This window comes from Lampetra planeri, chromosome 82, assembly GCF_965212315.1.
Source record: "Lampetra planeri chromosome 82, kcLamPlan1.2.h2, whole genome shotgun sequence".
Taxonomy (NCBI): Eukaryota; Metazoa; Chordata; class Hyperoartia; order Petromyzontiformes; family Petromyzontidae; genus Lampetra; species Lampetra planeri.
Genome location: NC_136186.1, coordinates 3,742,812 through 3,770,616, shown reverse-complemented (window position 1 = coordinate 3,770,616; position 27,805 = coordinate 3,742,812). Strand labels below are relative to the sequence as shown.

General features: G+C 54.0%; 1 protein-coding gene across 1 annotated transcript in view; it reads left to right on the top strand.

Moving 5' to 3' along the window:
* Positions 1-27,805, top strand: part of LOC144738423 (uncharacterized) — a 176,377-nt gene that overhangs the window by 134,008 nt on the left and 14,564 nt on the right. The window lies entirely within an intron of this gene.

Here is a 27,805-nt window from a genome sequence, read left to right as displayed (position 1 = left end):
GGCCGCCGTGAGCGGGTGATAACGCTCGTTTAAAGGGGCCGTGGGACCGGTGTTTACGGTGGGTGTGAGCCCTCACGCAGCACGCGTCTCCACAGCGACAGAACGGATCGTGTACCCGCGGAAACACCGACCACCCACATTACGAGCGCACACCCGTGGAGCACTGACTACATACGCTGTGAGGGTACGTACACACAGCACCACGCGCTTTCACACGCTCGTCCAAACCACACGCGATACGTCAAGCGGACACCCGCTCACACGCTCTTCCCACACACCCGCAAAGACCACACCAGGCTGTTATTGATCCTAACGATTTATTCCCGGCGTATATTAGCGAACCCCTATTACCCGAGTCAGTAAGAGTCAGCATGGCAGGACCACTCTATCTCTCGGTTGTCGGGAATCTTACCTTACCTTATCCCTCTGAATTAAACTTCCCAGGTTGTTTAAGCGAAGTCCCACCTGCCTCTCTCTCACTCACGCTGGCCAATCGGAGCGCTTCACCTGTCCTCTGGCTGGTTTCGGGCGGTTAGAACCCGGTTAGCGCGACGGGTTGCGTCGTCTCATCGAACAGTGGGCGGGGCCCCGTTTTTCCGCCGTTCGGTTGTGGATTGCGTCGTCTAGCCGAACAGTGGGCGGGGCCCCGTTTTCCCGCTGTTCGTTTGTGGATTGCGTCGCCTGCCTGCCCTGCCGATACGTGTGTGGGGGGGGGGTGCGTTTCAACCGTGGTGGCTGGACAGCCCCCGCCGTGACCATGCAATCTCAACCCGGGTCACAGCGCCGCGGTGCGAATTAGCATCGGGGGAGGTCGCCCAATTCCCTGGCCGCAGGAAATTGTGAAGATTATCCCTATGAGGGCATTTGGGTGAAAACCTGCCGGCCAGGAGACCTCCCCTCGGAGCTCTATGGGGGGAAATGTGTGAGGGTGTGTTTATGTGGGGGGCGGTGAGGGGGAAGCGGGTTCGGCCCCGTCGCTTGGTGGTGGCGAGGTCGTAGATGGGGCGCCCGCCGAGCGGCTTCGCGGCGGCGGCATCACAGAATCAGTGGGTGCCCTGAGCTTGTTTTCCTGTAACTAGATGGTCCCATCTGGGGGTGATGGGAGACCGTGACACCCGAAGTGTGTTGCCTATGTCCAGTCTACTCCGTAATTTCGTTTTGGTTGCTGTCACTGCAGAAAACCCTGCTTCACAAAGATAGGACGTTGGAAATGGAAGCAGGCTTTTCAGTGCTTTTGTGGCAATCTCAGGATTTTCCGCCTTGACTTTAATCCAGAACGTATCAAGATTTGAAGTTGTCTCAAACATACTTTTAAGGTGCCTTCATTTGCGATCTCAAACAGTTGATCCTCTTCTAGCACAGATAAAGTCGATTCACCTGCCTTATTCAAAAATGGGTCGTGGGTCGATTCCCTGTTCAGGGGTCTTTTGTGGTTGGGAAGTAACGCTCAAACTCTTTTAAAAGCTGAGATAGGTTTTAATGCACCAGCTGGGAGAAAGGCCCTGGCTCAGTCTCTTTCAAAATCTCTGCTAGTGTTTGAAACATGTCAAAAGTTCCAATGTTCACTCGTCGCCCCCATAATTCCAGTTTGGCTTTGAATGCAGCCACTTTATCTGCCGAATTGAACAGAGTTGTCGATCTCCCCTGAAATTACAGATTGAGTACGTTGAGCAGGCTGAATATGTCACACAAGTGAGCAAGTTTTGCGACCCATTCTGTGTCACTGAAATGTGCTGCCAGTGTTGACTGTTTTTCTAAAAGATATCTCTGGAGTGGCTCTCGCAACTCAAAAACTTTGGCCAGTGATCTACCTTTAGAAAGCCATCTCACTTCTGTGTTTTAGAAATGATGTGTGGTGAGCGCGCTGCCCTACGAACCCGGTGACCCGAGTTTGATTCCCGCTCACGGCCACCACGATTATTTTTACTGATCCTGGGCTTCCCCTAGGTCGACTCAGCCTCAAACGAGTAACTGATGTGGTATGTGAACATCGCCACTGGGGAGACAAAGGCGGCCGGGTGTGGTGAATCCAAATCCCGGGCGACGCCGGGTAGTCAAGCTAGTCTTCTTCTTCTAACCTATAAACGTCACTTTTTGTCTGTCCGTCTGTCCCTCTGCGTACGCTCGCTTTGGAGGGATTTGGCGCTCAGGCCGTGGGGTTTAGGAAGAAAAAATTTTGCAGGTTGGCACGCCCCCGGCCCCGCGGTGAACGTAGGCATTTCCAATTTTTCGTCCATCGCCTTTAAATCGGTCCGATAATAGATTTCGTGCGATTTCTCTTTATTTATTTATTTACTCTTTATTTATTTATTTATTTACTAGTGCCGACCGGCGATGACCACGGTAGTTGCCCCTGGCAACGGGTAGCGACGCCTCCGCTGCGGGGTGGACGCCATTTTTAATTCCCGTTAAAAATATGCACACGCATTAACACGCGACGCTGAGGTAAATACATCAAAGTTTCACTTCCCCCCCACTCCAATGTGTGCACTTACTATTATAGGGTCGGTAGAAAATAAAATTATAGCGATTATACAGTATTTTTGTAGCGCGGGGGGGTGGGTGGGGGTAGCGGCCCAGCCCCTAGCCTAAGCCGGGTGCTAGGCCTCGACACCCCACACGTGTCAGGAGAAGACTTTTTGTGCTATAAACTCGATATACCCAGCGTTGCCCGGGGGGGGGGGGGAAATACATTTAAAATCTTCTGAAAACTTTAAAACATTACATACCAATGAAAATACAACTGTATAGTTGCTTTTAAACCCGACGGGCCAAGAATAATTTTCTGAATCGCGCAGAGGAATCGATGGTTGTAGATTCATTTAGAATCGCCCTGTTCCCCTTTAAAATAAGTTGATTATAGAGTCGATATAAACTGCTACGAATGGGAAATATCCGGCGTTGACCGGGACAAAAATATTATTAAAAACTCCTGAAAACTTTCAAACATAACATACCAATGGAAATAAAACTCTATAATTAAACATGTAGCCCAAGCGCGAGAAGAAGCAATTCTTTGCTATCGTTGCGAAGGAATCAAGGGTTGTAGATTACTTTAAAATCGCCCTATTCCCTTTTTAACAAACTGCGTGTCGCAGACACACACATTCACACATTTTGCTTTTACATTTAACATACAAAACCTTAGCATGTACTGCTGTCATCATAGACACAAATATATACACCATCACCACTCTCCCTCACCACTCTCCCTCACTCACCCTTTGTGATGATGGTGAGAGAGTGGTGAGGGAGAGTGGTGAGGGTGAGTAGTGAGGGTGAGTGAGTGGTGAGGGTGAGTGGTGACGGTGAGTGGTGAGTGGTGAGGGGAGAGTGGTGAGGGTGAGTGTTGAGGGTGAATGGTGAGGGTGAGTGGTGAGTGGTGAGGTTGAGTGATGACGTTAAGTGGTGAGGATGATTGTTGAGGGTGAGCATGAGTGTTGAGGGATAAGGGTGAGTGGTAAGGGTGAGTGGTGAGAGAGTGGTGAGGGTGAGTAGTGAGGGTGAGTGAGTGGTGAGGGTGAGTGGTGAGGGTGAGTGGTGGGGGTGGGTGAGGGTGAGTGGTGAGGGTGGGTGAGGGTGAGTGGTGAGGGTTAGTGGTTGAGGGTGAGTGGTCAGGGTGAGTGGTCAGGGTGAGTGGTCAGGGTGAGTGGTCAGGGTGAGTGGTCAGGGTGAGTGGTGAGGGTGAGTGGTGAGGGTGAGTGGTGAGTGGTGAGCGGTGAGTTGTTGTGATGGTGAGTGGCAGTTGTGAGTGGTGATGGGTGAGTGGTGAGTGGTGAGGGTGAGTGGTGAGGGTGAGTGGTGAGGGTGAGTGGTGAGAGAGTCGTTAGTTTTGAGGGTGAGTGGTGATGTTGAGTGGTGAGGGTTAGTGGAGAGTGGTGAGTGGTGATTGGTCAGTGGTGATTGTTCAGGATGAATGGTCAGTAGTGAGGGTGAGGTTGAGTGGTGAGGGTGAGTGGTGAGGGTGAGTGGTGAGGCTGAATGGTGAGGGTCAATGGTGAGAGTGAGTGGTGAATGGTGAGGGAGAGTGGTGAGGGTGAGTGGTGATGGTGAGGGTGAGTGGTGAGGGTGAGTGGTGAGTGGTGAGGGTGAGTGATGACGAAGAGTGGTGAGGTTGAGTGGTGAGTAGTAAGGGTGAGTGGTGATGGTGAGGGTTAGTGGTGAGGGTGAGTGGTGAGTGGTGAGGGGTCAGGGTTAGTGGTGAGGGTGAGTGGTGAGGGGTGAGTGGTGAGTGGTGAGGGAGAGTGGTGAGGGAGAGGGGTGAGGGTGAGTGTTGAGGGTGAATGGTGAGCGTGAGTGGTGAGGGTGAGTGGTGAGGTTGAGTGGTGAGGGTGAGTGGTTAGGATTTGTGATGATGGTGAGTGGTGAGGGTGAGTGTTGATGTTGAGGGTGAGTGGTGAGGGTGTGTGGTGAATAATAAGGGTGAGTGGTGAGAGTGAGTGGTGAGGGTAAGGGTGAGTGGTCAGTGGTGAGGTTGAGTGGTGAGTAGGAAGGGTGAGTGGTGGGTGGTGAGGGTGAGTGGTGAGGTTGAGTCGTGAGGGTTAGTGGAGAGTGGTGAGTGGTGATTGGTCAGTGGTGATTGGTCAGGATGAATGGTGAGTAGTGAGGGTGAGTGGTGAGGGTGAGTGGTGAGGGTGAGTGCTGGTTGTGACGGTGAGTGGTGAGTGGTGAGGGTGAGTGGTGAGGGTGAGTGGTGAGGCTGAATGGTGAGGGTGAATGGTGAGAGTGAGTGGTGAGTGGTGAGGGAGAGTGGTGAGGGTGAGGGGTGAGTGGTGAGGGTGAGTGGTGAGGGTGAGTGGTGAGGGTGAGTGGTGAGGGGTGAGAGGTGAGGGTGAGTGATGACGAAGAGTGGTGAGGTTGAGTGGTGAGTGGTCAGTGGTGAGCGGTCAGGGTTAGTGGTGAGGGTGAGTGGTTAGGATTTGTGATGATGGTGAGTGGTGAGGGCGAGTGTTGATGTTGAGGGTGAGTGGTGAGGGTGTGTGGTGAATAGTAAGGGTGAGTGGTGAGAGTGAGTGGTGAGGGTAAGGGTGAGTGGTCAGTGGTGAGGTTGAGTGGTGAGTAGGAAGGGTGAGTGGTGAGGGTGAGTGGTGGGTGGTGAGGGTGAGTGGTGAGGTTGAGTGGTGAGTATGAAGGGTGAGTGGGGAGGGTGAGTGGTCAGTGGTGAGGGGTCAGGGTTAGTGGTGAGGGTGAGTGGTGAGGGTGAGTGGTGACGAAGAGTGGTGACGTTGAGTGGTGAGTAGTAAGGATGAGTCATGAGGGTGAGGGTTAGTGGTGAGGGTGAGTGGTGAGGGTGAGTGGTGGTGAGTGGTGAGGGTAAGTGGTGATGGTGAGTAGTGAGGGTGAGTGGTTAGGGGTGAGTGGTGGGGATGAGTGGTGAGGGTGAGTGGTGAGGGGCAGTTGGTGAAGGTGAGTGGTGAAGGTGAGTAGTAAGTAGTGAGGATGAGTGGTGAGTGGTGAGGGTGATTAGTGAGTAGTGAGGGTGAGTGGTGAGGGTGAGGGTGATTAGTGTGTAGTGAGGGTGAGTGGAGAGGGAGAGAGTGAGTGGTGAGCGTGAGTGGTGAGGGTGAGTGGTGGTGGTGAGGGTGAGTGGTAAGCGTGAGTGGTGAGGCAGAGGGTGAGTGGTGAGGGTGAGTGGTGAGGCTGAATGGTCAGGGTGAATTGTGAGAGTGAGTGGTGAGTGGTGAGGCTGAATGGTCATGGTGAATGGTGAGAGTGAGTGGTGAGGGTTAGTGGTGAGGGTGTTTGGTGATTGGTGAGTGGTGACGGTGAGTGGTGAGGGTGAGTGGTGAGGGAGATTGGTGAGGGAGATTGGTGAGTTGTGAGGGTGAATGGTGAGGGTGAGTAGGTAGTGGGAGTGGTGAGTGGTGAGTGGTGAGGATGAGTGGTGAGGGTGAGTTGTGAGTGGTGAGTGGTGAAAGGTATTGTTAAAGCCCACTGGGCTTTGACAATACCTTAGTATCTGTGTATATATGTAAGGTTATTAAGAGATATATTTTTTACCCGGGCAACGCCGGGTACTTCTGCTAGCTAGTCTAACCTATAAACGTCACTTTTTGTCTGTCCGTCTGTCCGTCTGTCCCTCTGCGTACGCTCGCTTTGGAGGGATTTGGCGCTCGGGCCGTGGGGTTTAGGAAGAAAAAATTTTGCAGGTGGGCACGCCCCCGGCCCCGCGGTGAACGTAGGCATTTCCGATTTTTCGTCCGGCGCCTTTAAATCGGTCCGATTATCGATTTCGTGCGATTTCTCTTTATTTATTTATTTACTCTTTATTTATTTACTATTGCCGACCGGCGCTGACCACGGCGGTTGCCGCTGGCAACGGGTAGCGACGCCTTCGCTGCGGGGTGGACGCCATTTTTAATTCCCGTTAAAAATATGCACACGCATTAACACGCGATGCTGAGGTAAATACATCAAAGTTTCACTTCCCCCCCACTCCAATGTGTGCACTTACTATTATAGGGTGGGTAGATAATAAAATTATAGCGATTATACAGTATTTTTGTAGCGCGGGGGGGGGGGGGGGTAGCGGCCCAGCCCCTAGCCTCAGCTGGGTGGGCCATCTAGGCGAGGCCGGAGGCTCTGCACGGTACTAGGCCTCGACACTCCACACGTATCAGGAGAAGACTTTTTGTGCTATAAACTCGATATACCCAGCGTTGCCTGGGGGGGGAAATACATTTAAAATCTTCTGAAATCTTTAAAACATTACATACCAATGAAAATACAACTGTGTAATTACTTTTAAACCCGACACGCCAAGAATCGATTTTCTGAATCGCGCAGAGGAATCGATGGTTGTAGATTCATTTAGAATCGCCCTGTTCCCCTTTAAAATAAGTTTATTATAGATTCAATATAAACTGCTACGAATGGGAAATATCCGGCGTTGACCGGGGCAAAAATATTATTAAAAACTCCTGAAAACTTTCAAACATAACATACCAATGGAAATAAAATTCTATAATTAAACATGTAGCCCAAGCACGGAAAGAAGCGATTCTTTGCTATCGTTGCGAAGGAATCAAGGGTTGTAGATTACTTTAAAATCACCCTATTCCCTTTTTAACAAACTGAGTGTCGCAGACACACACATTCACACATTTTGCTTTTACAATTAACATACAAAACGTCAGCATGTACTGCTGTCATCATAGACACAAATATATACACCATCACCACTCTCCCTCACCACGCTCCCACACTCACCCTTTGTGGTGAGGGTGAGTGGTGAGAGAGTGGTGAGGGAGAGTGGTGAGGGTGAGTAGTGGTGGTGAGGGTGAGTAGTGAGGGTGAGTGAGTGGTGAGGGTGAGTGGTGACGGTGAGTGGTGAGGGAGAGGGGTGAGGGTGAGTGTTGAGGGTGAGTGTTGAGGGTGAATGGTGAGGGTGAGTGGTGAGGGTGAGTGGTGAGGTTGAGTGGTGACGTTAAGTGGTGAGGGTGAGTGGGGAGGGTGAGTGCTGAGGGTGTGGTGAGAGTGAGTGGTGAGGATGATTGGTGAGCGTGAGTGTTGAGGGAGAAGGGTGAGTGGTGAGGGTAAGTGGTGAGAGAGTGGTGAGGGAGAGTGGTGAGGGTGAGTAGTAGTGGTGAGGGTGAGTAGTGAGGGTGAGTGAGTGGTGAGGGTGAGTGAGGGTGAGTGGTAAGGGTGAGTGGTGAGGGTTAGTGGTGAGGGTGAGTGGTCAGGGTGAGTGGTGAGGGTGAGTGGTCAGGGTGAGTGGTGAGGGTGAGTGGTGAGCAGTGAGGGTGAGTGGTTGTTGTGACGGTGAGTGGCAGTTGTGAGTGGTGATGGGTGAGTGGTGAGTGGTGAGCGTGAGTGGTGAGGGTGAGTAGTGAGGGTGAGTGCTGAGTGGTGAGGGTGAGTGGTGAGAGAGTCGTTAGCTTTGAGGGTGAGTGGTGATGTTGAGTGGTGAGGGTTAGTGGAGAGTGGTGAGTGGTGATTGGTCAGTGGTGATTGTTCAGGATGAATGGTCAGTAGTGAGGGTGAGGTTGAGTGGTGAGGTTGAGTGGTGAGGTTGATTGGTGAGGGTGAGTGGTGAGGGTGAGTGGTGAGGCTGAATGGTGAGGGTCAATGGTGAGAGTGAGTGGTGGGTGGTGAGGGTGAGTGGTGATGGTGAGGGGTGAGTGGTGAGGGTGAGTGGTGAGGGTGAGTGGTGAGTGGTGAGGGTGAGGGGTGAGTGGTGAGGTTGAGTGGTGAGTAGTAAGGGTGAGTGGTGATGCTGAGGGTTAGTGGTGAGGGTGAGTGGTGAGTGGTCAGTGGTGAGGGGTCAGGGTTAGTGGTGAGGGTGAGTGGTGATGGTGAGGGGTGAGTGGTGAGTGGTGAGGGTGAGTGGTGAGTGGTGACGGTGAGTGGTGAGGGAGAGTGGTGAGGGAGAGGGGTGAGGGTGAGTGTTGAGGGTGAATGGTGAGGGTGAGTGTTGAGGGTGAATGGTGAGGGTGAGTGGTGAAGGTGAGTGGTGAGGTTGAGTGGTGAGGTTGAGTGGTGAGGTTAAGTGGTGAGGGTGAGTGAGGAGGGTGAGTGCTGAGGGTGTGGTGAGAGTGAGTGGTGAGGGTGAGTGGTTAGGATTTGTGATGATGGTGAGTGGTGAGGGTGAGTGTTGATGTTGAGGGTGAGTGGTGAGGGTGTGTGGTGAATAGTAAGGGTGAGTGGTGAGAGTGAGTGGTGAGGTTGAGTGGTGACGTTAAGTGGTGAGGGCGAGTGGGGAGGGTGAGTGCTGAGGGTGTGGTGAGAGTGAGTGGTGAGGATGATTGGTGAGGGTGAGTGTTGAGGTAGAAGGGTGAGTGGTGAGGGTGAGTGGTGAGAGAGTGGTGAGGGAGAGTGGTGAGGGTGAGTAGTGGTGGTGAGGGTGAGTGGTGAGGGTGAGTGGTGAGGGTGAGTGAGGGTGAGTGGTAAGGGTGAGTGGTGAGGGTTAGTGGTGAGGGTGAGTGGTCAGGGTGAGTGGTGAGGGTGAGTGGTGAGGGTGAGTGGTGAGCGGTGAGGGTGAGTGGTTGTTGTGATGGTGAGTGGCAGCTGTGAGTGGTGATGGGTGAGTGGTGAGTGGTGAGCGTGAGTGGTGAGGGTGAGTGGTGAGGGTGAGTGCTGAGTGGTGAGGGTGAGTGGTGATAGAGTCGTTAGTTTTGAGGTTGAGTGGTGAGGGTTAGTGGAGAGTGGTGAGTGGTGATTGGTCAGTGGTGATTGTTCAGGATGAATGGTCAGTAGTGAGGGTGAGGTTGAGTGGTGAGGTTGAGTGGTGAGGGTGAGTGGTGAGGGTGATTGGTGAGGCTGAATGGTGAGGGTCAATGGTGAGAGTGAGTGGTGGGTGGTGACGGTGAGTGGTGAGGGAGAGGGGTGAGGGTGAGTGTTGAGGGTGAATGGCGAGGGTGAGTGTTGAGGGTGAATGGTGAGGGTGAGTGGTGAGGGTGAGTGGTGAGGTTGAGTGGTGAGGTTAAGTGGTGAGCGTGAGTGGTGAGGGTTAGTGGTGAGGGTGAGTGGTGAGGGTGAGGGGTGAGTGTTGAGGGGTGAGTGGTGAGGTTGAGTGGTGAGTAGTAAGGGTGAGTGGTGATGGTGAGGGTTAGTGGTGAGGGTGAGTGGTGAGTGGTCAGTGGTGAGGGGTCAGGGTTAGTGGTGAGTGGTGATGGTGAGGGGTGAGTGGTGAGTGGTGAGGGTGAGTGGTGAGTGCTGACGGTGAGTGGTGAGGGAGAGTGGTGAGGGAGAGGGGTGAGGGTGAGTGTTGAGGGTGAATGGCGAGGGTGAGTGTTGAGGGTGAATGGTGAGGGTGAGTGGTGAGGGTGAGTGGTGAGGTTGAGTGGTGAGGTTAAGTGGTGAGGGTGAGTGAGGAGGGTGAGTGCTGAGGGTGTGGTGAGAGTGAGTGGTGAGGGTGAGTGGTGAGGGTGAGTGGTTAGGATTTGTGATGATGGTGAGTGGTGAGGGTGAGTGTTGATGTTGAGGGTGAGTGGTGAGGGTGTGTGGTGAATAGTAAGGGTGAGTGGTGAGAGTGAGTGGTGAGGGTAAGGGTGAGTGGTGAGTGTTCAGTGGTGAGGTTGAGTGGTGAGTAGGAAGGGTGAGTGGTGAGGGTGAGTGGTGGGTGGTGAGGGTGAGTGGTGAGGTTGAGTGGTGAGGGTTAGTGGAGAGTGGTGAGTGGTGATTGGTCAGTGGTGATTGGTCAGGATGAATGGTGAGTAGTGAGGTTGAGTGGTGAGGGTGAGTGGTGAGGGTGAGTGCTGGTTGTGACGGTGAGTGGTGAGTGGTGAGGGTGAGTGGTGAGGGTGAGTGGTGAGGCTGAATGGTGAGGGTGAATGGTGAGAGTGAGTGGTGAGTGGTGAGGGAGAGTGGTGAGGGTGAGTGGTGATGGTGAGGGGTGAGTGGTGAGGGTGAGTGGTGAGGGTGAGTGGTGAGGGTGAGGGGTGAGTGGTGAGGGTGAGTGATGACGAAGAGTGGTGAGGTTGAGTGGTGAGTAGTAAGGGTGAGTGGTGATGGTGAGGGTTAGTGGTGAGGGTGAGTGGTGAGTGGTGATTGTGAGGGGTGAGTGGTGAGTGGTGAGGGTGAGTGGTGAGTGGTGACGGTGGGTGGTGAGGGAGAGTGGTAAGGGAGAGGGGTGAGGGTAAGTGTTGAGGGTGAATGGTGAGGGTGAGTGTTGAGGGTGAATGGTGAGGGTGAGTGGTGAGGGTGAGTGGTGAGGGTGAGTGGTGAGGTTGAGTGGTGAGGTTAAGTGGTGAGGGTGAGTGAGGAGGGTGAGTGCTGAGGGTGTGGTGAGAGTGAGTGGTGAGTGTGAGTGGTTAGGATTTGTGATGATGGTGAGTGGTGAGGGTGAGTGTTGATGTTGAGGGTGAGTGGTGAGGGTGTGTGGTGAATAGTAAGGGTGAGTGGTTAGAGTGAGTGGTGAGGGTAAGGGTGAGTGGTGAGTGGTCAGTGGTGAGGTTGAGTGGTGAGTAGGAAGGGTGAGTGGTGAGGGTGAGTGGTGAGGTTGAGTGGTGAGGGTTAGTGGAGACTGGTGAGTGGTGATTGGTCAGTGGTGATTGGTCAGGATGAATGGTGAGTAGTGAGGGTGAGTGGTGAGGTTGAGTGGTGAGGGTGAGTGGTGAGGGTGAGTGCTGGTTGTGACGGTGAGTGGTGAGTGGTGAGGGTGAGTGGTGAGGCTGAATGGTGAGGGTGAATGGTGAGAGTGAGTGGTGAGTGGTGAGGGAGAGTGGTGAGGGTGAGTGGTGATGGTGAGGGGTGAGTGCTGAGGGTGAGTGGTGAGGGTGAGTGGTGAGGGTGAGGGGTGAGTGGTGAGGGGTGAGTGGTGAGGGTGAGTGATGACGAAGAGTGGTGAGGTTGAGTGGTGAGTAGTAAGGGTGAGTGGTGATGGTGAGGGTTATTGGTGAGGGTGAGTGGTGACTGGTTAGTGGTGAGCGGTCAGGGTTAGTGGTGAGGGTGAGTGGTGATGGTGAGGGGTGAGCGGTGAGTGGTGAGTGATGAGGGTGAGTTGTGACGATGAGTGGTGAGGGAGAGGGGTGAGGGTGAGTGCTGAGGGTGTGGTGAGAGTGAGTGGTGAGGGTGAGTGGTTAGGATTTGTGATGATGGTGAGTGATGAGGGTGAGTGTTGATGTTGAGGGTGAGTGGTGAGGGTGTGTGGTCAATAGTAAGGGTGAGTGGTGAGAGTGAGTGGTGAGGGTAAGGGTGAGTGGTGAGTGGTCAGTGGTGAGGTTGAGTGGTGAGTAGGAAGGGTGAGTGGGAGGGTGAGTGGTGAGGGTGAGGGGTGAGTGGTGAGGGTGAGTGATGACGAAGAGTGGTGAGGTTGAGTGGTGAGTAGTAAGGGTGAGTGGTGATGGTGAGGGTTAGTGGTGAGGGTGAGTGGTGAGTGGTGATGGTGAGGGGTGAGTGGTGAGTGGTGAGGGTGAGTGGTGAGTGGTGACGGTGAGTGGTGAGGGAGAGTGGTGAGGGAGAGGGGTGAGGGTGAGTGTTGAGGGTGAATGGTGAGGGTGAGTGTTGAGGGTGAATGGTGAGGGTGAGTGGTGAGGGTGAGTGGTGAGGTTAAGTGGTGAGGGTGAGTGAGGAGGGTGAGTGCTGAGGGTGTGGTGAGAGTAAGTGGTGAGGGTGAGTGGTCAGGGTGAGTGGTTAGGATTTGTGATGATGGTGAGTGGTGAGGGTGAGTGTTGATGTTGAGGGTGAGTGGTGAGGGTGTGTGGTGAATAGTAAGGGTGAGTGGTGAGTGTGAGTGGTGAGGGTAAGGGTGAGTGGTGAGTGGTCAGTGGTGAGGTTGAGTGGTGAGTAGGAAGGGTGAGTGGTGAGGGTGAGTGGTGAGGGTAAGTGGTGAGGTTGAGTGGTGAGGGTTAGTGGAGAGTGGTGAGTGGTGATTGGTCAGTGGTGATTGGTCAGGATGAATGGTGAGTAGTGAGGGTGAGTAGTGAGGTTGAGTGGTGAGGGTGAGTGGTGAGGGTGAGTGCTGGTTGTGACGGTGAGTGGTGAGGGTGAGTGGTGAGGGTGAGTGGTGAGGCTGAATGGTGAGGGTAAATGGTGAGATTGAGTGGTGAGTGGTGAGGGAGAGTGGTGAGGGTGAGTGGTGATGGTGAGGGGTGAGTGGTGAGGGTGAGTGGTGAGGGTGAGTGGTGAGGGGTGAGTGGTGAGGGGTGAGTGGTGAGGGTGAGTGATGACGAAGAGTGGTGAGGTTGAGTGGTGAGTTGTAAGGGTGAGTGGTGATGGTGAGGGTTATTGGTGAGGGTGAGTGGTGAGTGGTTAGTTGTGAGCGGTCAGGGTTAGTGGTGAGGGTGAGTGGTGATGGTGAGGGGTGAGTGGTGAGTGATGAGGGTGAGTGGTGAGTGGTGACGATGAGTGGTGAGGGAGAGGGGTGAGGGTGAGTGTTGAGGGTGAATGGTGAGGGTGAGTGGTGAGGGTGAGTGTGAGGTTGAGTGGTGAGGTTAAGTGGTGAGGGTGAGTGGGGAGGGTGAGTGCTGAGGGTGTGGTGAGAGTGAGTGGTGAGGGTGAGTGGTTAGGATTTGTGATGATGGTGAGTGGTGAGGGTGAGTGTTGATGTTGAGGGTGAGTGGTGAGGGTGTGTGGTCAATAGTAAGGGTGAGTGGTGAGAGTGAGTCGTGGGGGTAAGGGTGAGTGGTGAGTGGTCAGTGGTGAGGTTGAGTGGTGAGTAGGAAGGGTGAGTGGGAGGGTGAGTGGTGAGGTTGAGTGGTGAGGGTGAGTGGTGGTTGTGACGGTGAGTGGTGAGTGGTGAGGTTGAGTGGTGAGGGTGAGTGGTGAGGCTGAATGGTGAGGGTGAATGGTGAGAGTGAGTGGTGAGGGAGAGTGGTGAGGGTGAGTGGTGATGGTGAGGGGTGAGTGGTCAGGGTGAGTGGTGAGGGTGAGGGGTGAGTGGTGAGGGTGAGTGGTGAGGCTGAATGGTGAGGGTGAATGGTGAGAGTGAGTGGTGAAGGAGAGTGGTGAGGGGGAGTGGTGATGGTGAGGGGTGAGTTGTGAGGGTGAGTGGTGAGGGTGAGTGGTGAGGGTGAGGGGTGAGTGGTGAGGGGTGAGTGGTGAGGGTGAGTGATGACGAAGAGTGGTGAGGTTGAGTGGTGATGGTGAGGGGTGAGTGGTGAGTGGTGAGTGGTGACGGTGAGTTGTGAGGGAGAGTGGTGAGGGAGAGGGGTGAGGATGAGTATTGAGGGTGAATGGTGAGGGTGAGTGGTGAGGGTGAGTGGTGAGGTTGAGTGGTGAGGTTAAGTGGTGAGGGTGAGTGGTGAGGGTGAGTGCTGAGGGTGTGGTGAGAGTGAGTGGTGAGGGTGAGTGGTGAGGGTGAGTGGTTAGGATTTGTGATGATGGTGAGTGGTGAGGGCGAGTGTTGATGTTGAGGGTGAGTGGTGAGGGTGTGTGGTGAGAGTGAGTGGTGAGGGTAAGGGTGAGTGGTGAGTGGTCAGTGGTGAGGTTGAGTGGTGAGTAGGAAGGGTGAGTGGTGAGGGTGAGTGGTGGGTGGTGAGGGTGAGTGGTGAGGTGGAGTGGTGAGTTGGAAGGGTGAGTGGTGAGTGGGGAGGGTGAGTGGTCAGGGGTGAGGGTTAGTGGTGAGGTTGAGTGGTGAGTAGGAAGGGTGAGTGGGGAGGGTGAGTGGTCAGTGGTGAGGGGTCAGGGTTAGTGGTGAGAGTGAGTGGTGAGGGTTAGTGGTGAGAGGTGATTGGTGGTGGTGAGGGTGAGTGGTGAGGGTGAGTGGTGATGGTGAGGGGTGAGTGGTGAGTGGTGAGGGTGAGTGGTGAGTGGTGACGGTGAGTGGTGAGGGAGAGGGGTGAGGGTGAGTGTTGAGGGTGAATGGTGAGGGTGAGTGGTGAGGGAGAGGGGTGAGGGTGAGTGTTGAGGGTGAATGGTGAGGGTGAGTGGTGAGGGTGAGTGGTGAGGTTGAGTGGTGAGGTTAAGTGGTGAGGGTGAGTGGGGAGGGTGAGTGCTGAGGGGGTGGTGAGAGTGAGTGGTGAGGGTTAGTGGTTAGGATTTGTGATGATGGTGAGTGGTGAGGGTGAGTGTTGATGTTGAGGGTGAGTGGTGAGGGTGTGTGTTTAATAGTAAGGGTGAGTGGTGAGAGTGAGTGGTGAGGGTAAGGGTGAGTGGTGAGTGGTCAGTGGTGAGGTTGAGTGGTGAGTAGGAAGGGTGAGTGGGAGGGTGAGTGGTGAGGGTGAGTGGTGAGGTTGAGTGGTGAGGTTGAGTGGTGAGGGTTAGTGGAGAGTGGTGAGTGGTGATTGGTCGGTGGTGATTGGTCAGGATGAATGGTGAGTGGTGGGTGGTGAGGGTGAGTGGTGAGGTGGAGTGGTGAGTTGGAAGGGTGAGTGGTGAGTGGGGAGGGTGAGTGGTCAGGGGTGAGGGTTAGTGGTGAGGGTGAGTGGTGGTTGTGACGGTGAGTGGTGAGTGGTGAGGGTGAGTGGTGAGGGTGAGTGGTGAGGCTGAATGGTGAGGGTGAATGGTGAGAGTGAGTGGTGAGTGGTGAGGGAGAGTGGTGAGGGTGAGTGGTGAGGGTGAGGGGTGAGTGGTGAGGGGTGAGTGGTGAGGGTGAGTGATGACGAAGAGTGGTGAGGTTGAGTGGTGATGGTGAGGGTGACTGGTAAGCGTGAGTGGTGAGGCAGAGGGTGAGTGGTGAGGGTGAGTGGTGAGTGGTGAGGCTGAATGGTCAGGGTGAATTGTGAGAGTGAGTGGTGAGTGGTGAGGCTGAATGGTCAGGGTGAATGGTGAGAGTGAGTGGTGAGGGTTAGTGGTGAGGGTGTTTGGTGATTGGTGAGTGATGACGATGAGTGGTGAGGGTGAGTGGTAAGGGAGATTGGTGAGGGAGATTGGTGAGTTGTGAGGGTGAATGGTGAGGGTGAGTAGTGAGTGGGAGTGGTGAGTGGTGAGGATGAGTGGTGAGGGTGAGTTGTGAGTGGTGAGTGGTGAAAGGTATTGTCAAAACCCACTATATATGTAAGGTTTTTAAGAAATATATTTTTCACCCGGACAAAGCCGGGTACTTCCGCTAGTCTAACCTATACAATGTCTGTCTGTCTGTCCGTCCGTCTGTCCGTCTGCGTACGCTCCCTTGCGGGGGATGTAACTCTCGGACCGTGGGGTTCGCCGAGATTAAATTTTGCAGGTGGGCAAGCCCCCGGCCCCGCGGTAAACTTAGGCATTTCCGATTTTTCGTCTCTAAACTTTAAATCGGACCGATTATCGATTTAGTGCGATTTCTCTTTATTTACTTATTTAACTCTTTATTTATTTATTTACTATTGCCGACCGGCGCGGACCACGACGGTTGCCCCTGGCAACGGCCAGCGACGCCTTCGCTGCAGGGTGGGCGCCATTTTGAATTCCCGTTAAAAATATGCGCACGCATTAACACGCGACTCTGAGGTAAATTCATCAAAGTTTCACGTCCTCTTCACTCCCCCCCCCCACCCCAATGTGTGCAATTACTATTATAGGGTCGGTAGATAATAAAATTATAGCGATTAGACAGTATTATTGTTGCCCGGGGGGGGGGGGGTAACGGCCCCAGTACCCAGCCTCAGCTGGGTAGGCAATCTAGGCGAGGCCGGAGGCTCTGCACGGTACTAGGCCTCGACACCCCACCCGTGTCAAGCGACGACTTTGTGGTATAAACTCGATATACCCGGCGTTGCCCGGGGGGAAAATACATTTAAAATCTTCTGAAAACTTTAAAATATTACATACCAATGAAAATACAACTGTGTAATTACTTTTAAACCCGACGCGCCAAGAATCGATTCTCTGAATCGCGCAAAGGAATCGAAGATTGTAGATTCCTTTAGATTCGGACGATTCCCGTTTACTATAAGTTGGTTAAAGTCGATATAAACTGCTACGAATGGGAAATATCTGGCGTTGACCGGGGCAAAAATGTAATTAAAAACTCCTGAAAACATTAAAACATAACATACCAATGAAAATAAAACTCTGTCATTCAAAATGTAAACCCCCAACATGCCAGGAATCGATTCTTTGAATCGCACAAAGGACTAATCGAAGGTTGTAAATTACTTTAGGATCACGCTTCCTGTTTAATATAAGTTGGTTATAGAGTTGATATAAACTGCTACGAATGGGAAATATCCGGCGTTGACTGGGGCAAAAATATAATGGTGAGGGTGTGATTGGTGAGGATGAGTGGTGAGGGAGAGTGGTGAGGGAGAGTGGTGAGGGTGAGTGGCGGTTGTGAGTGGCGATTGTGAGTGGTGATTAGTGAGTGGTGAGGGGAGGTTGAGTGGTGAGGGTGAGTGGTGAGGGTGAGTGTTGAGGGTGAGTGGTGAGTGGTGATTGGTGAGGGTGTGATTGGTAAGGATGAGTGGTGAGGGAGAGTGGTGAGGGAGAGTGGTGAGGGTGAATGGTGAGGGTGAGTGGTGAGTGGTGAGGGTGAGTGTTGATGGTGAGTGGTGATTGCTGAGGGTGTGATTGGTGAGGATGAGTGGTGAGGGAGAGTGGTGAGGGAGAGTGGTGAGGGTGAATGGTGAGGGTGAGTGGTGAGTGGTGAGGGTGAGTGTTGAGGGTGAGTGGTGAGGGTGTGATTGGTGAGGATGAGTGGTGAGGGAGAGTGGTGAGGGTGAATGTTGAGGGTGAGTGGTGAGTGGTGAGGGTGAGTGTTGAGGGTGAGTGGTGTTTGGTGATTGGTGAGGGTGTGATTGGTGAGGATGAGTGGTGAGGGAGAGTGGTGAGGGAGAGTGGTAAGGGTGAATGGTGAGGGTGAGTGGTGAGTGTTGAGGGTGAATGGCAAGTGGTGAGGGTGAGTGGTGATTGGTGAGGGTGTTATTGGTGAGGATGAGTGGTGAGGGAGAGTGGTGAGGGAGAATGGTGAGGGTGAATGGTGAGGGTGAGTGGTGAGGGTGAGTGTTGAGGGTGAGTGGTGAGTGGTGATTGGTGAGGGTGTGATTGGTGAGGATGAGTGGTGAGGGAGAGTGGTGAGGGAGAGTGGTGAGGGAGAGTGGTGAGGGTGAATGGTGAGGGTGAGTGGTGAGTGGTGAGGGTGAGTGGCAAGTGGTGAGGGTGAGTGGTGATTGGTGAGGGTGTTATTGGTGAGGATGAGTGGTGAGGGAGAGTGGTGAGGGAGAGTGGTGAGGGTGAATGGTGAGGGTGAATGGTGAGGGTGAGTGTTGAGGGTGAGTGGTGATTGGTGAGGGTGTGATTGGTGAGGATCAGTGGTGAGGGAGAGTGGTGAGGGAGAGTGGTGAGGGTGAATGGTGAGGGTGAGTGGTGAGTGGTGAGGGTGAGTGTTGAGGGTGAGTGGTGAGTGGTGATTGGTGAGGGTGTGATTGGTGAGGATGAGTGGTGAAGGAGAGTGGTGAGGGAGAGTGGTGAGGGTGAATGGTGAGGGTGAGTGGTGAGGGTGAGTGTTGAGGGTGAGTGGTGAGTGGTGATTGGTGAGGGTGTGATTGGTGAGGATGAGTGGTGAGGGAGAGTGGTGAGGGAGAGTGGTGAGGGTGTGATTGGTGAGGATGAGTGGTGAGGGAGAGTGGTGAGGGAGAGTGGTGAGGGTGAATGGTGAGGGTGAGTGGTCAGGGTGAGTGTTGAGGGTGAGTGGTGAGTGGTGATTGGTGAGGGTGTGATTGGTGAGGATGAGTGGTGAGGGAGAGTGGTGAGGGAGAGTGGTGAGGGAGAGTGGTGAGGGTGAATGGTGAGGGTGAGTGGTGAGTGGTGAGGGTGAGTGGCAAGTGGTGAGGGTGAGTGGTGATTGGTGAGGGTGTTATTGGTGAGGATGAGTGGTGAGGGAGAGTGGTGAGGGAGAGTGGTGAGGGTGAATGGTGAGGGTGAATGGTGAGGGTGAGTGTTGAGGGTGAGTGGTGATTGGTGAGGGTGTGATTGGTGAGGATCAGTGGTGAGGGAGAGTGGTGAGGGAGAGTGGTGAGGGTGAATGGTGAGGGTGAGTGGTGAGTGGTGAGGGTGAGTGTTGAGGGTGAGTGGTGAGTGGTGATTGGTGAGGGTGTGATTGGTGAGGATGAGTGGTGAAGGAGAGTGGTGAGGGAGAGTGGTGAGGGTGAATGGTGAGGGTGAGTGGTGAGGGTGAGTGGTGAGTGGTGAGTGGTGATTGGTGAGGGTGTGATTGGTGAGGATGAGTGGTGAGGGAGAGTGGTGAGGGAGAGTGGTGAGGGTTTGATTGGTGAGGATGAGTGGTGAGGGAGAGTGGTGAGGGAGAGTGGTGAGGGTGAATGGTGAGGGTGAGTGGTGAGTGGTGAGGGTGATTGACAAGTGGTGAGGGTGAGTAGTGATTGGTGAGTGTGTGATTGGTGAGGATGAGTGGTGAGTAGTGAGGGTGAGTGGGGAGGGTGAGTGGCGGTTGTGAGTGGTGATTAGTGAGGGGTGAGGTTGAGTGGTGAGGGTGAGTGGTGAGTGGTGAGGGTGAGCAGTGAGGGTGAGTGGTAATTGGTGAGGGTGTGATTGGTGAGGATGAGTGGTGAGTGGTGAGGTGAGTAGTGAGGGTGAGTGGTGAGCGGTGAGGGTGAGTGGTTGTTGTGAGGGTGAGTGGTGAGTTGTGAGAGTGAGTGGTGAGGGTGAGTGGTGAGCGTGAGTGGTGATGGTGAGGGGTGAGTGGTGAGGGTGAGTGGTGAGGGTGAGTGGTGAGGGTGAGGGGTGAGTGGTGAGGGTGAGTGATGACGAAGAGTGGTGAGGTTGAGTGGTGAGTAGTAAGGGTGAGTGGTGATGGTGAGGGTTAGTGGTGAGGGTGAGTGGTGAGTGGTGATTGTGAGGGGTGAGTGGTGAGTGGTGAGGGTGAGTGGTGAGTGGTGACGGTGGGTGGTGAGGGAGAGTGGTAAGGGAGAGGGGTGAGGGTAAGTGTTGAGGGTGAATGGTGAGGGTGAGTGTTGAGGGTGAATGGTGAGGGTGAGTGGTGAGGGTGAGTGGTGAGGGTGAGTGGTGAGGTTGAGTGGTGAGGTTAAGTGGTGAGGGTGAGTGAGGAGGGTGAGTGCTGAGGGTGTGGTGAGAGTGAGTGGTGAGGGTGAGTGTGAGTGGTTAGGATTTGTGATGATGGTGAGTGGTGAGGGTGAGTGTTGATGTTGAGGGTGAGTGGTGAGGGTGTGTGGTGAATAGTAAGGGTGAGTGGTTAGAGTGAGTGGTGAGGGTAAGGGTGAGTGGTGAGTGGTCAGTGGTGAGGTTGAGTGGTGAGTAGGAAGGGTGAGTGGTGAGGGTGAGTGGTGAGGTTGAGTGGTGAGGGTTAGTGGAGACTGGTGAGTGGTGATTGGTCAGTGGTGATTGGTCAGGATGAATGGTGAGTAGTGAGGGTGAGTGGTGAGGTTGAGTGGTGAGGGTGAGTGGTGAGGGTGAGTGCTGGTTGTGACGGTGAGTGGTGAGTGGTGAGGGTGAGTGGTGAGGCTGAATGGTGAGGGTGAATGGTGAGAGTGAGTGGTGAGTGGTGAGGGAGAGTGGTGAGGGTGAGTGGTGATGGTGAGGGGTGAGTGCTGAGGGTGAGTGGTGAGGGTGAGTGGTGAGGGTGAGGGGTGAGTGGTGAGGGGTGAGTGGTGAGGGTGAGTGATGACGAAGAGTGGTGAGGTTGAGTGGTGAGTAGTAAGGGTGAGTGGTGATGGTGAGGGTTATTGGTGAGGGTGAGTGGTGACTGGTTAGTGGTGAGCGGTCAGGGTTAGTGGTGAGGGTGAGTGGTGATGGTGAGGGGTGAGCGGTGAGTGGTGAGTGATGAGGGTGAGTTGTGACGATGAGTGGTGAGGGAGAGGGGTGAGGGTGAGTGCTGAGGGTGTGGTGAGAGTGAGTGGTGAGGGTGAGTGGTTAGGATTTGTGATGATGGTGAGTGATGAGGGTGAGTGTTGATGTTGAGGGTGAGTGGTGAGGGTGTGTGGTCAATAGTAAGGGTGAGTGGTGAGAGTGAGTGGTGAGGGTAAGGGTGAGTGGTGAGTGGTCAGTGGTGAGGTTGAGTGGTGAGTAGGAAGGGTGAGTGGGAGGGTGAGTGGTGAGGGTGAGGGGTGAGTGGTGAGGGTGAGTGATGACGAAGAGTGGTGAGGTTGAGTGGTGAGTAGTAAGGGTGAGTGGTGATGGTGAGGGTTAGTGGTGAGGGTGAGTGGTGAGTGGTGATGGTGAGGGGTGAGTGGTGAGTGGTGAGGGTGAGTGGTGAGTGGTGACGGTGAGTGGTGAGGGAGAGTGGTGAGGGAGAGGGGTGAGGGTGAGTGTTGATGGTGAATGGTGAGGGTGAGTGTTGAGGGTGAATGGTGAGGGTGAGTGGTGAGGGTGAGTGGTGAGGTTAAGTGGTGAGGGTGAGTGAGGAGGGTGAGTGCTGAGGGTGTGGTGAGAGTAAGTGGTGAGGGTGAGTGGTCAGGGTGAGTGGTTAGGATTTGTGATGATGGTGAGTGGTGAGGGTGAGTGTTGATGTTGAGGGTGAGTGGTGAGGGTGTGTGGTGAATAGTAAGGGTGAGTGGTGAGTGTGAGTGGTGAGGGTAAGGGTGAGTGGTGAGTGGTCAGTGGTGAGGTTGAGTGGTGAGTAGGAAGGGTGAGTGGTGAGGGTGAGTGGTGAGGGTAAGTGGTGAGGTTGAGTGGTGAGGGTTAGTGGAGAGTGGTGAGTGGTGATTGGTCAGTGGTGATTGGTCAGGATGAATGGTGAGTAGTGAGGGTGAGTAGTGAGGTTGAGTGGTGAGGGTGAGTGGTGAGGGTGAGTGCTGGTTGTGACGGTGAGTGGTGAGGGTGAGTGGTGAGGGTGAGTGGTGAGGCTGAATGGTGAGGGTAAATGGTGAGATTGAGTGGTGAGTGGTGAGGGAGAGTGGTGAGGGTGAGTGGTGATGGTGAGGGGTGAGTGGTGAGGGTGAGTGGTGAGGGTGAGTGGTGAGGGGTGAGTGGTGAGGGGTGAGTGGTGAGGGTGAGTGATGACGAAGAGTGGTGAGGTTGAGTGGTGAGTTGTAAGGGTGAGTGGTGATGGTGAGGGTTATTGGTGAGGGTGAGTGGTGAGTGGTTAGTTGTGAGCGGTCAGGGTTAGTGGTGAGGGTGAGTGGTGATGGTGAGGGGTGAGTAGTGAGTGATGAGGGTGAGTGGTGAGTGGTGACGATGAGTGGTGAGGGAGAGGGGTGAGGGTGAGTGTTGAGGGTGAATGGTGAGGGTGAGTGGTGAGGGTGAGTGTGAGGTTGAGTGGTGAGGTTAAGTGGTGAGGGTGAGTGGGGAGGGTGAGTGCTGAGGGTGTGGTGAGAGTGAGTGGTGAGGGTGAGTGGTTAGGATTTGTGATGATGGTGAGTGGTGAGGGTGAGTGTTGATGTTGAGGGTGAGTGGTGAGGGTGTGTGGTCAATAGTAAGGGTGAGTGGTGAGAGTGAGTCGTGGGGGTAAGGGTGAGTGGTGAGTGGTCAGTGGTGAGGTTGAGTGGTGAGTAGGAAGGGTGAGTGGGAGGGTGAGTGGTGAGGTTGAGTGGTGAGGGTGAGTGGTGGTTGTGACGGTGAGTGGTGAGTGGTGAGGTTGAGTGGTGAGGGTGAGTGGTGAGGCTGAATGGTGAGGGTGAATGGTGAGAGTGAGTGGTGAGGGAGAGTGGTGAGGGTGAGTGGTGATGGTGAGGGGTGAGTGGTCAGGGTGAGTGGTGAGGGTGAGGGGTGAGTGGTGAGGGTGAGTGGTGAGGCTGAATGGTGAGGGTGAATGGTGAGAGTGAGTGGTGAAGGAGAGTGGTGAGGGGGAGTGGTGATGGTGAGGGGTGAGTTGTGAGGGTGAGTGGTGAGGGTGAGTGGTGAGGGTGAGGGGTGAGTGGTGAGGGGTGAGTGGTGAGGGTGAGTGATGACGAAGAGTGGTGAGGTTGAGTGGTGATGGTGAGGGGTGAGTGGTGAGTGGTGAGTGGTGACGGTGAGTTGTGAGGGAGAGTGGTGAGGGAGAGGGGTGAGGATGAGTATTGAGGGTGAATGGTGAGGGTGAGTGGTGAGGGTGAGTGGTGAGGTTGAGTGGTGAGGTTAAGTGGTGAGGGTGAGTGGTGAGGGTGAGTGCTGAGGGTGTGGTGAGAGTGAGTGGTGAGGGTGAGTGGTGAGGGTGAGTGGTTAGGATTTGTGATGATGGTGAGTGGTGAGGGCGAGTGTTGATGTTGAGGGTGAGTGGTGAGGGTGTGTGGTGAGAGTGAGTGGTGAGGGTAAGGGTGAGTGGTGAGTGGTCAGTGGTGAGGTTGAGTGGTGAGTAGGAAGGGTGAGTGGTGAGGGTGAGTGGTGGGTGGTGAGGGTGAGTGGTGAGGTGGAGTGGTGAGTTGGAAGGGTGAGTGGTGAGTGGGGAGGGTGAGTGGTCAGGGGTGAGGGTTAGTGGTGAGGTTGAGTGGTGAGTAGGAAGGGTGAGTGGGGAGGGTGAGTGGTCAGTGGTGAGGGGTCAGGGTTAGTGGTGAGAGTGAGTGGTGAGGGTTAGTGGTGAGAGGTGATTGGTGGTGGTGAGGGTGAGTGGTGAGGGTGAGTGGTGATGGTGAGGGGTGAGTGGTGAGTGGTGAGGGTGAGTGGTGAGTGGTGACGGTGAGTGGTGAGGGAGAGGGGTGAGGGTGAGTGTTGAGGGTGAATGGTGAGGGTGAGTGGTGAGGGAGAGGGGTGAGGGTGAGTGTTGAGGGTGAATGGTGAGGGTGAGTGGTGAGGGTGAGTGGTGAGGTTGAGTGGTGAGGTTAAGTGGTGAGGGTGAGTGGGGAGGGTGAGTGCTGAGGGGGTGGTGAGAGTGAGTGGTGAGGGTTAGTGGTTAGGATTTGTGATGATGGTGAGTGGTGAGGGTGAGTGTTGATGTTGAGGGTGAGTGGTGAGGGTGTGTGTTTAATAGTAAGGGTGAGTGGTGAGAGTGAGTGGTGAGGGTAAGGGTGAGTGGTGAGTGGTCAGTGGTGAGGTTGAGTGGTGAGTAGGAAGGGTGAGTGGGAGGGTGAGTGGTGAGGGTGAGTGGTGAGGTTGAGTGGTGAGGTTGAGTGGTGAGGGTTAGTGGAGAGTGGTGAGTGGTGATTGGTCGGTGGTGATTGGTCAGGATGAATGGTGAGTGGTGGGTGGTGAGGGTGAGTGGTGAGGTGGAGTGGTGAGTTGGAAGGGTGAGTGGTGAGTGGGGAGGGTGAGTGGTCAGGGGTGAGGGTTAGTGGTGAGGGTGAGTGGTGGTTGTGACGGTGAGTGGTGAGTGGTGAGGGTGAGTGGTGAGGGTGAGTGGTGAGGCTGAATGGTGAGGGTGAATGGTGAGAGTGAGTGGTGAGTGGTGAGGGAGAGTGGTGAGGGTGAGTGGTGAGGGTGAGGGGTGAGTGGTGAGGGGTGAGTGGTGAGGGTGAGTGATGACGAAGAGTGGTGAGGTTGAGTGGTGATGGTGAGGGTGACTGGTAAGCGTGAGTGGTGAGGCAGAGGGTGAGTGGTGAGGGTGAGTGGTGAGTGGTGAGGCTGAATGGTCAGGGTGAATTGTGAGAGTGAGTGGTGAGTGGTGAGGCTGAATGGTCAGGGTGAATGGTGAGAGTGAGTGGTGAGGGTTAGTGGTGAGGGTGTTTGGTGATTGGTGAGTGATGACGATGAGTGGTGAGGGTGAGTGGTAAGGGAGATTGGTGAGGGAGATTGGTGAGTTGTGAGGGTGAATGGTGAGGGTGAGTAGTGAGTGGGAGTGGTGAGTGGTGAGGATGAGTGGTGAGGGTGAGTTGTGAGTGGTGAGTGGTGAAAGGTATTGTCAAAACCCACGATATATGTAAGGTTTTTAAGAAATATATTTTTCACCCGGACAAAGCCGGGTACTTCCGCTAGTCTAACCTATACAATGTCTGTCTGTCTGTCCGTCCGTCTGTCCGTCTGCGTACGCTCCCTTGCGGGGGATGTAACTCTCGGACCGTGGGGTTCGCCGAGATTAAATTTTGCAGGTGGGCAAGCCCCCGGCCCCGCGGTAAACTTAGGCATTTCCGATTTTTCGTCTCTAAACTTTAAATCGGACCGATTATCGATTTAGTGCGATTTCTCTTTATTTACTTATTTAACTCTTTATTTATTTATTTACTATTGCCGACCGGCGCGGACCACGACGGTTGCCCCTGGCAACGGCCAGCGACGCCTTCGCTGCAGGGTGGGCGCCATTTTGAATTCCCGTTAAAAATATGCGCACGCATTAACACGCGACTCTGAGGTAAATTCATCAAAGTTTCACGTCCTCTTCACTCCCCCCCCCACCCCAATGTGTGCAATTACTATTATAGGGTCGGTAGATAATAAAATTATAGCGATTAGACAGTATTATTGTTGCCCGGGGGGGGGGGGGGTAACGGCCCCAGTACCCAGCCTCAGCTGGGTAGGCAATCTAGGCGAGGCCGGAGGCTCTGCACGGTACTAGGCCTCGACACCCCACCCGTGTCAAGCGACGACTTTGTGGTATAAACTCGATATACCCGGCGTTGCCCGGGGGGAAAATACATTTAAAATCTTCTGAAAACTTTAAAATATTACATACCAATGAAAATACAACTGTGTAATTACTTTTAAACCCGACGCGCCAAGAATCGATTCTCTGAATCGCGCAAAGGAATCGAAGATTGTAGATTCCTTTAGATTCGGACGATTCCCGTTTACTATAAGTTGGTTAAAGTCGATATAAACTGCTACGAATGGGAAATATCTGGCGTTGACCGGGGCAAAAATGTAATTAAAAACTCCTGAAAACATTAAAACATAACATACCAATGAAAATAAAACTCTGTCATTCAAAATGTAAACCCCCAACATGCCAGGAATCGATTCTTTGAATCGCACAAAGGACTAATCGAAGGTTGTAAATTACTTTAGGATCACGCTTCCTGTTTAATATAAGTTGGTTATAGAGTTGATATAAACTGCTACGAATGGGAAATATCCGGCGTTGACTGGGGCAAAAATATAATGGTGAGGGTGTGATTGGTGAGGATGAGTGGTGAGGGAGAGTGGTGAGGGAGAGTGGTGAGGGTGAGTGGCGGTTGTGAGTGGCGATTGTGAGTGGTGATTAGTGAGTGGTGAGGGGAGGTTGAGTGGTGAGGGTGAGTGGTGAGGGTGAGTGTTGAGGGTGAGTGGTGAGTGGTGATTGGTGAGGGTGTGATTGGTAAGGATGAGTGGTGAGGGAGAGTGGTGAGGGAGAGTGGTGAGGGTGAATGGTGAGGGTGAGTGGTGAGTGGTGAGGGTGAGTGTTGATGGTGAGTGGTGATTGCTGAGGGTGTGATTGGTGAGGATGAGTGGTGAGGGAGAGTGGTGAGGGAGAGTGGTGAGGGTGAATGGTGAGGGTGAGTGGTGAGTGGTGAGGGTGAGTGTTGAGGGTGAGTGGTGAGGGTGTGATTGGTGAGGATGAGTGGTGAGGGAGAGTGGTGAGGGTGAATGGTGAGGGTGAGTGGTGAGTGGTGAGGGTGAGTGTTGAGGGTGAGTGGTGTTTGGTGATTGGTGAGGGTGTGATTGGTGAGGATGAGTGGTGAGGGAGAGTGGTGAGGGAGAGTGGTAAGGGTGAATGGTGAGGGTGAGTGGTGAGTGTTGAGGGTGAATGGCAAGTGGTGAGGGTGAGTGGTGATTGGTGAGGGTGTTATTGGTGAGGATGAGTGGTGAGGGAGAGTGGTGAGGGAGAATGGTGAGGGTGAATGGTGAGGGTGAGTGGTGAGGGTGAGTGTTGAGGGTGAGTGGTGAGTGGTGATTGGTGAGGGTGTGATTGGTGAGGATGAGTGGTGAGGGAGAGTGGTGAGGGAGAGTGGTGAGGGAGAGTGGTGAGGGTGAATGGTGAGGGTGAGTGGTGAGTGGTGAGGGTGAGTGGCAAGTGGTGAGGGTGAGTGGTGATTGGTGAGGGTGTTATTGGTGAGGATGAGTGGTGAGGGAGAGTGGTGAGGGAGAGTGGTGAGGGTGAATGGTGAGGGTGAATGGTGAGGGTGAGTGTTGAGGGTGAGTGGTGATTGGTGAGGGTGTGATTGGTGAGGATCAGTGGTGAGGGAGAGTGGTGAGGGAGAGTGGTGAGGGTGAATGGTGAGGGTGAGTGGTGAGTGGTGAGGGTGAGTGTTGAGGGTGAGTGGTGAGTGGTGATTGGTGAGGGTGTGATTGGTGAGGATGAGTGGTGAAGGAGAGTGGTGAGGGAGAGTGGTGAGGGTGAATGGTGAGGGTGAGTGGTGAGGGTGAGTGTTGAGGGTGAGTGGTGAGTGGTGATTGGTGAGGGTGTGATTGGTGAGGATGAGTGGTGAGGGAGAGTGGTGAGGGAGAGTGGTGAGGGTGTGATTGGTGAGGATGAGTGGTGAGGGAGAGTGGTGAGGGAGAGTGGTGAGGGTGAATGGTGAGGGTGAGTGGTCAGGGTGAGTGTTGAGGGTGAGTGGTGAGTGGTGATTGGTGAGGGTGTGATTGGTGAGGATGAGTGGTGAGGGAGAGTGGTGAGGGAGAGTGGTGAGGGAGAGTGGTGAGGGTGAATGGTGAGGGTGAGTGGTGAGTGGTGAGGGTGAGTGGCAAGTGGTGAGGGTGAGTGGTGATTGGTGAGGGTGTTATTGGTGAGGATGAGTGGTGAGGGAGAGTGGTGAGGGAGAGTGGTGAGGGTGAATGGTGAGGGTGAATGGTGAGGGTGAGTGTTGAGGGTGAGTGGTGATTGGTGAGGGTGTGATTGGTGAGGATCAGTGGTGAGGGAGAGTGGTGAGGGAGAGTGGTGAGGGTGAATGGTGAGGGTGAGTGGTGAGTGGTGAGGGTGAGTGTTGAGGGTGAGTGGTGAGTGGTGATTGGTGAGGGTGTGATTGGTGAGGATGAGTGGTGAAGGAGAGTGGTGAGGGAGAGTGGTGAGGGTGAATGGTGAGGGTGAGTGGTGAGGGTGAGTGTTGAGGGTGAGTGGTGAGTGGTGATTGGTGAGGGTGTGATTGGTGAGGATGAGTGGTGAGGGAGAGTGGTGAGGGAGAGTGGTGAGGGTTTGATTGGTGAGGATGAGTGGTGAGGGAGAGTGGTGAGGGAGAGTGGTGAGGGTGAATGGTGAGGGTGAGTGGTGAGTGGTGAGGGTGATTGACAAGTGGTGAGGGTGAGTAGTGATTGGTGAGTGTGTGATTGGTGAGGATGAGTGGTGAGTAGTGAGGGTGAGTGGGGAGGGTGAGTGGCGGTTGTGAGTGGTGATTAGTGAGGGGTGAGGTTGAGTGGTGAGGGTGAGTGGTGAGTGGTGAGGGTGAGCAGTGAGGGTGAGTGGTAATTGGTGAGGGTGTGATTGGTGAGGATGAGTGGTGAGTGGTGAGGTGAGTAGTGAGGGTGAGTGGTGAGCGGTGAGGGTGAGTGGTTGTTGTGAGGGTGAGTGGTGAGTTGTGAGAGTGAGTGGTGAGGGTGAGTGGTGAGCGTGAGTGGTGAGGGTGAGTGGTGATTGTTGAGGGTGTGATTGGTGAGGATGAGTGGTGAGTAGTGAGGGTGAGTGGTGAGGGTGAGTGGTGAGGGTGAGTGTTGAGTGGTGAGGGTGAGTGGCGGTTATGAGTGGTGATTAGTGAGGGGTGAGTGGTGAGGGTGAGCGTGAGTG